We start from the raw sequence: 8,125 nt of genomic DNA, 5'->3' as shown, positions 1-8,125 counted from the left end.
TTGGAAAGGAATTTTATATGTGTTTTATATATAATATTTCAAGGGATAAAATATATGTATTTTAATTTGTTATATAATATATATATAAACTACTGAAAGGATATATATAATGCTTGCATATTATAATATTAAGAATTGAGGGAATCATACATATATGTATATATTACTAGTAGATATTAATGTGTTTTATAGATATAAATATTTGAGGAATAATATATATTTAATGTTGTGTGTATATAATATACAGTATTATTTGAAGGATATAGTATATATATTAGTGTGTTATAAATATAAATATTTAAAGGTATCTAATATGTGTGGTGTGTGTTATATAGATATAAATATTTGAGGAATATAATATATATTATATTTAACGTGTTTATATATATATACGGTGAAGTGGTATCGTATACCAATATTAAGGCTTATTATAGAATGCTGTAGGCTTTGCACGGTTTGACACAGCAGAATCAAACGAAATAAGAATAACAACCTCCACAGGGTGTCCGGTCTAAAACCGAAGCAATCTAAAACAATACCGGAAGCACGAATGGAAACGAAGGCATTGTGACCCAGGATCCATGTCCCTTACTTTGCATTATGTCTTGTGCCGGCTGATGCTGTTCTCTCATAGAATCCAGATTTGGAAGGGACCCCAAGGGCCATTCTGCCATGCAGGAACTCTCACTTTCTCTATGGCTCTTTCCACCATCTTTAGGACGCGGGACTGCTGCGCTCAGGGTTGATGCCTGAGGCCAAGAAGCCCACCTGGTACGACGTTTACGCTGCTTCCCTCCGCTGAGGAACCTGTCTATCGGAACCCTTGCCCGCGCTACAGCAAAGAGGAAGACCTCGTCCCTCCCATCTTGTACCGGAGGACAAAATCCGAGCGTATGTTTATTTCTCTCTTCCTTGCTCTTGCAGTAGCAGCAGCCGAGAAGCATAAAGCGAAACTGATATAAATGAGCGGTCTCCTTGACATAAGAGGAATTTACCAAAATGGCGAAGGGTCTTATAAGGAGGTACTTAGGGAGCTTGGAAAGTTTAGCCTGGAGAGAGAAGGTTAGAGGAGATAGTTATAGCCCTGTTTAATACTTGAAGGGTGTCATATTGAGGAGGACAAGCTGTTTTATCTCCCAGAGAGTAGCATAGAGCAATGGATGCAAGCTCCAGGAAAAGAGATTCCAGCTCAAGATTAGGAGAACTTCCTGACAGTAAGGCTGTTTGACAGTGGAACAAACTCCCTGGAGTGCAGTGGAGTCTCCTTCCTTGGAGGTCTTTAAACAGAGGCTGGATGGACATCTGTCAAATGCTTTTGATAGAGTTCCTGCATAAGAAGGGGGTTGGACTGGATGGCCCTTCTTGGGTTCTTCCAATCTAGATTCTGTGATTCTATCATTGCTAACTGTGGAGGTCCTTGACCCCCTGAGGCCTTCACCTCCCCAAGACACAAAACAAGAAGTGTCCAAAGTGCACCTCCATAAGAAAAAGAACCTACTTATGGAGGGGAACCTAGTGTCTTGTTTTAAGGGACGGTCCTTAGTCATTTGTATGCACAATCCCAAGTTGAAACTTCTTATTCATTTAGGAAATTTACGAAGCTTATGGAAGTGGCCCAAGAGCCTTTGAGCCTCCAGGTTAAACTTCAATCTGCTTGCCAAAGGTAGGTGAACAGCAATTTCTGTTCGTGAAATGAAAATGGTTTACTTCTCCTGCTCTTCACCGTCTTCTTACATTCCAGGTTTGTTGAGAAGTACAATGAACTGCAGAAGCAAGGAGAAATGGGATGAATGAAAGGCTGTTTGAAGAGACAGGGAAGGCCTCTTGGCAGAGGGAGTTCTCTTAAGAAGAAAAGGAGTAGGAATGTAAGTGTTGTAAAAAGTTGTTCTCAATGCGTAGAATACAGCTCACAAGCAAAGGCTAATTATTAGCGGGGATGGCTTTAATACATAGTTCAGTGTGTTTGGTCAAAACCTAATGTGTCACAAATACCCAGAGCATTAAACCAAAGGTAGCATAAAGAACAGAGGAAGAAAGCATGTATCAGGCCCAGACTTGCAAAAGGGAGGCGATGATGTTGATGGTAATAATAGAAAGGGAGGTTTCTGGACAATACAAACAGGATTATCAGCTGTAGATCAATAATTGTGTATAGTTGAAGGATAAACGTTTCTCATATCTTTTAAATAGCCCTGTTGTGAGTAAACAGTAATAGCAACAATAAAACTGACTTCTCAAGAGTATGAAGCTGCACCCCTGTGCATACTTGCTTGGAGTAAGTACACTTGAAGTCAGTCATATTTGCTTCTGAGTAGTAGGAATATTGGTCTGGCTTTTTTTACATGAACTCTGAACCGATTATGTTGTGTTTAAATTTCTTTGCTCTGTAGCATGTATGAGACAAATGTATTAATTTTCTCTAGCCTCCCCTCTCAGCCTAATCCCTTGGATTAAACCTGTACAGTGGCATCTGCAGTAGCATAGTAATGCATCACGAGGGAGAAATACCTTCTCTGCTATGCACACATAGTCCAACTGCTTGGGCTAGTTATTTTGCATTCAGTGTACTGCTTTTTAGCTTGGCCGCAGCACTTATTGTCGGGAACAAATTGGACTCCCTGGTGCTTGTTTCTGACGCAGTTACTTTGAAAATTGGATGGGTTAAATCCACAGACCTTAGTAACTGTTAAGTATCATGAGGCATCATTTGTAGGATAGAGGGAAACTACGAATCGGTTCAAATCTTCCTTGTGAATTGCCTTAGTTCATCCCATCGTCTCTCTGGCAGCATGACCTTTGGTTGGGCAACTGACTCCCTTCATTTCACCACACATCTACCAAATCTTTCAATGGTTGTTGGGGTAGTGGCATGTTTGATTCAGACACACATTTTTCCTTTATCTCTTTCCCGCTAGCAGTTGCCGATTCCAGAATGAAGACAATTGACATGTCCCTGGGACACTCCCTTTTATCCACCATACTGTAAAACTATGTTATATCGCAGAGATGCTCAGGGACACGATGAGGGCTTATGTTCCATATTTTCCTTATTGGGTTTGCAGACAAGGGCCTTTCATGCAGAAGTACAAGGATGTGAATGGCTTTTTAGAAGTAAACAGGGGGAATATTCCACTATACATTTGAGTCAAGACCCAGAGATCTTTGAGCGCTTTAACACTTTGTCCCCATCTCTGTCCTGGTGCGAATCAAGATCAGGGAGGAGATTTCCTATCGTGTGTTTCCTTAAGCACAATATGAGTTTCTCTCGACTCTATCCCAGGTGCAAAGCCCGTCATTCAGACCAGCAAGACCATGATGGCAGCTTGGAGATTCTTAGAGATGTCCCTTGCTTGTTGTTTTTCTTCTCAAAAGCCATTTGCACAGTTGCAACACATGGTACCTTGCTGGGGGGGGGGGGATATATTCACTGCCCACAGGGCATGGAAAAGAGATTGAAAATGGCTCTAATAGCTCTTTATGCACAGCACGTTTGCAAAGGTAAGATGGTCTTATCGTACTATGCTGCTGCTCTGTTTTAACCTACAGGTAACCCCTGAAGCCAAGACCAGGGACCCTATGCTGGAACTGAGACTACAAAGCATGTTGCAGGAAATGCAAGACAACCCGCAAGAGCAGGACCCTGAGCCACGGGAGGAGGTGCCCAAGGAAGGCCCCCCGTCATCCTAAGGGCTAGGCATTTCTCAGCCTTGGTTTTAAAACAGTGTCAAGTGCCACTGAAATGTCCGGCCTGTGACACTTGTGACATTCTGGACCAAGATTCTGGGACAAGTGACATCTTGGAAGTGTTTAACCACTTCCTTTTTTCCCACTGGTGGTGCTGTACCAACCTTGTGATGTGCCTTCAGTTCCAGAGTGGAAGAATGTAGGCGATATACAGTGTACCTACGAAGTACACATTTAAAATAATGGATCAGTAATTAAACACATCCTTCTGCAATGGGGGAGTTGAATGGCAGTGGAATGGTCTGGTCACTGAGGCTGTAAACCTAGACATATTAAGTCATCTATTAAGTGGGATTCCTGATTAACTGTGTGATATCAAAAGATCAGAACTGAGATTTTGCTTTTCTTTCCCTGCTTTAACAGAGAGTGCACCTGTGCATCTCGTCTGGACATATCTGATGTTCTGTATGGCAAAGTCATACAAATAAATCCAGTCTAACTCCCTGTTTGCTCACGGGGTGATTTCAGGCTAGCGATATCTCAGGCTAAGCTTGGTTGGAATGAATAACACTCCACCTATGTGATCTCTGTTGTGTGTGCCTTCAAGTTGGTCCCTGACTTACGGCAACCCTGAGACGAACTATCACGAGGTTATCTTGGCAGGGTTTGTTCAGGGGAGGTTGCCATTGCCTTCCCTGAGCTGAGAGAGTGACTTGCCCAAGATAACCAGTGGATTTCATGGCTGAGCGGGAATCGAACCTGGTCCTCCAGAGTCATCCTCCAACACTCAAACCACTATGCTCATGCGGATCCTTATGGTATCTTATAATTCCAGCTCTATCCTCACCAGTAGATTGAATCTGATGATGAGTTTGCCCTTTTAATTCTTGCTGCAGATCATGTGTATTTAGCTGAGTATTTTCTGCCTCAAAGACATCTGTACATAGAGAATACTGAGGATGTGATGCTATTGGAGTGCAACTCCCTTTGGCAAAGGTGAAGGGGCTTGCAGCCCAACACATTTGGACAGCCGCACGTTCTCCATCTCTGGCACAGAGTCATAGAAAACAGGGACAAAATGCATAGATTGTATTGGGAAGATGCAGACAGAACCGAACAACTGCGGCTGCTTTCCAAGGGCAGGGGATTATGTTTCGCTTGCCCCTGCAACTTGGTACAGGCTCAAAACATATGTACGGTACTAGTCATGGACTTACTCAATTACAGTGGCAATTCTTTGTGTATCTCCTATGTATAACATGTTGGGACTGACTTCTCAGGCCTAGCTTGAAGGTGTCACTGCTTCCACTCCTTTTTAATAGCAGTCTTTGCTTCTTCTGCTCCACTCTCTTTTGCACATCTCCATAACAAATCATAGAACATAAGTGGAAGAGACCACTAGGGCCATCCATCCAACCCCTGCCTAGGAAGCCAAATCAAACTCCTGACAGATGGCATCCACCTCTGTTTAAAGACCTAAGAAGGAGACTCATCGACCCCCAGGTGCATTCCACTGTCGAACAGCCTTACTGTCAGGAAGTCTCCAATTTCAGTGAATCCTTTCTGCAGCTTGCACCATGTCGGGCCGTTATCTGGGCAGCAGAAAACAGCTCTCCCTCTTAGATGACTCCCTCAAATATTAACAGGGCAATCATATCCTCTTAACCTTCTTTCTCAGCAACATCCCCAGCTCCTGTGGAACTTAAACCTGTTCATGCTTGAATTTTTTTTTTAGGCTTATCGAAGTCGTTTTGCAGCTCCTCTGGAAGGGGCAAAGATTTATCTACAACTAACAGACCCTGCCATTGTCAACAGAAACACAGTGAACCTCAGCTCCCTGATGTCTTAAAATCTTGCCTGTGGAGAAGGTGTCAGCTCTAGACTTGGAAAATTCCTTTTGAACCACTTAGCCAAATCCACACTAGCATCTTGACTGGCGATAGCAGGTAGGAGATCCTAGGAACTGTAAACCAAATACAACTTTTCAGTGCTGGCCAGCTGTAGCAAACAACACCGAAAACGAGGACTTAGGTTACAGGTCACCTTGGTTTAGATGTGATGTCCAGGTGGAGCCATTAAAGGGGTGCCTCTGTCTCCCGTCATCTTCCTTTGCCAAGAAGGCTGTGAGCAAAAAAGCTTGTTTAAAATGAAAACTGACTTAGAGCAAAAGCCCCAAGGAAATAGGCTTGTCTGAGATTAGAGCACTCTCTTGGATTCTGGTGGGGTTTTTATTATTTTTTTTGTGGCTTGGCTTGACACAGTCGAAGCCATTGGGCCGCCGCCAGAGGAGGGAAAGAGAGGCAGGGGTGTTTGGGATGGCCGATAATTGGACCCAATTAACTGGAAAGATTTGAATGCGCAAGTGAGCAGCCAGGCTAAATGAGCTGGCAGGGGTCAGGCTTTGCTGCTGATGAGGGAGGTTTGTTGGCGCTTTCTGTAGTGATGAGAGATAGGAGAAGTGGCTGACCCCCGGTTCCTCTGCTCCCCCTTAATTTCAAAGGCAGCAACCCGATTAGAAATAGCTGTTTGGAATCCAAGTTGCTTGTTGCTGACCTCCGTCCCAAAGAACATTAGTGAAATAACACCCACCAGGCAAGCTTGTCTCAGTTTCTTCCAGCTGGCTGAAGAAGTGTGCGTCTGTGTCTAGTGGGAGATGTTTCCCCTTTTTGAATCACTGTAATAGGCAAGTGTCCTCACCTTAAGAAGGAAGCAAGGCCCAGAAGGAAGGCTCCATATGTTCATCCTCCCTCTCCCTTGGACAAGAGCTTTGTAGTCAGGGTTCTGTCATTTCAGCGTGACCTTACAGGCACGGGAGTATTTTAATTAAAAGGTTGTTGGCAAACCCCTCCTAGGGTGACCTATTTACTTATTATCATGCTTTTAACCTTCCAGCAGTTAGCAAAAGGTCGCCGGCTTCGGCTACAGCTTGAGAGTTCAGATTTTGCGTGTGCTTTCTAAAACATTTTTAAAGCTTAAGATGGGAGAATATTCTCTAACCTTCGGCGGGTGTTTTTTAATGCGCGTAACAGTCCCTGCCACTATTGATTTTGCTTTTAGGACACCCGGTCGTGCAACATGCGCATGGAGGAGAGAACTGGGGGGAAAAGAGTCTTGTGTTTCTTATAGAGGTTCATCCGCAAGAAAAACAAACAAAAACTGGTTAGTGATTATGGCCAATAATGAGATATTGATTGTTTTGCAAATGTCACTGGAGGAAGGGCAGAAGTGCTGGCAACTAGTAGCGATAAACTGCTTTTGTCCGTTGGCGGGGCTGTTGGGTTTTCCATAATGTTTCTTGACTCTCTTAGGCACACATGGTTCGGGTACAAGTCTTTCAGATCTCCCAGACTGGTAATTCTTTGGCGCTTTCATTAAGATGGACACCAACACAGTGGCTTTTAAAGGAGGCTGGCAAATTCAGAGACGTTAAAGGTATGGTGCTCTATCATGATGGCTGTTGATTCCACATCAGCTGCATTGAGTTTTTGCTGCCTGTTTGTTTGTGCCTTCGGAGGTAGCAAACCGACAGTATAGGGTGAATGCCTCTGAAAATCTATCATGACTTTAAGACATATGGTTGGTACAGGGATAACTTACGTAAAAACACTGTCATATGCATACTTGGAAAATAGAGTCTGAAAACTAGCAGAAAGGGGCATGAAAATGGCGATGGGCCCAAAGCAAGATGATAGACTTGTCCTAAAACATGTGTGATATATGAAAGAAAGTTGATAGACCCTCCACATTATGGAGCCCATTGTTCCAATGAATCCGAATGGTTGGAGCCAAGAAAGATAAAAGGAAGAATTCTCCCAAGGGCATCATTCAACTGAATTCACGGCCACACGAGAGTAATGATGGCTGCCAACTTGGACAGCTTGAAAAGGGGGGATAATAAATGAAGGATGAGGTTATAGCAGCTGTTTCTTGAGGGATATATATCCCCCTTAGAGACGGTATGCCTGTATATATCAATTGCTGGGTTGTATTTACAAGTTTTATAAATCATAAAATACGACCTGCTCTGGGGTGCCTGAGTGGAAGGGCGCTGTTGCACTAGTGCTCCCTTGTTGTTAATGTTGTTAACCACTTTTCGAGTCGATCCTGACTCATGGCAACAGTCTCTCCCAGACTCCCTATCCTCACTGCTCTGCATAGGTCCGGTTGATGTTAACCACTTTGAGTCGATCCTGACTCATGGCAACCCTGTGGATGAATCTTCTCCAAACTCCTTGTCCTCCACTGCTCTGCTTAGGTCCTGTTTATTAGCCATTTTTGAGTCGATTCTGACTCATGGCAACCCTGTGGATGATTCTTTCTCCAAGACTCCGTGTTCTCCACTGCTCTGTTTAGTCCTGTTTTTAACCACTTTTGAGTCGATTCTGACTATGGCAACCCTGTGGATGAGACATCTCTAAGTCTTCTTATCCTCCATTGCTCT

The 8,125-nt window shown here is 43.6% G+C and overlaps 1 pseudogene; it reads left to right on the top strand.

Moving 5' to 3' along the window:
* The window catches only part of LOC121917018, a 5,697-nt pseudogene extending 1,998 nt beyond the window's left edge, over window positions 1-3,699 (top strand).
* The last annotated feature ends 4,426 nt before the right edge of the window (window positions 3,700-8,125 follow it).

The sequence above is a fragment of the Sceloporus undulatus genome, chromosome 11 (genome assembly GCF_019175285.1).
Source record: "Sceloporus undulatus isolate JIND9_A2432 ecotype Alabama chromosome 11, SceUnd_v1.1, whole genome shotgun sequence".
NCBI lineage: Eukaryota > Metazoa > Chordata > Lepidosauria > Squamata > Phrynosomatidae > Sceloporus > Sceloporus undulatus.
This window is presented reverse-complemented; position numbering and strand designations above follow the sequence as displayed.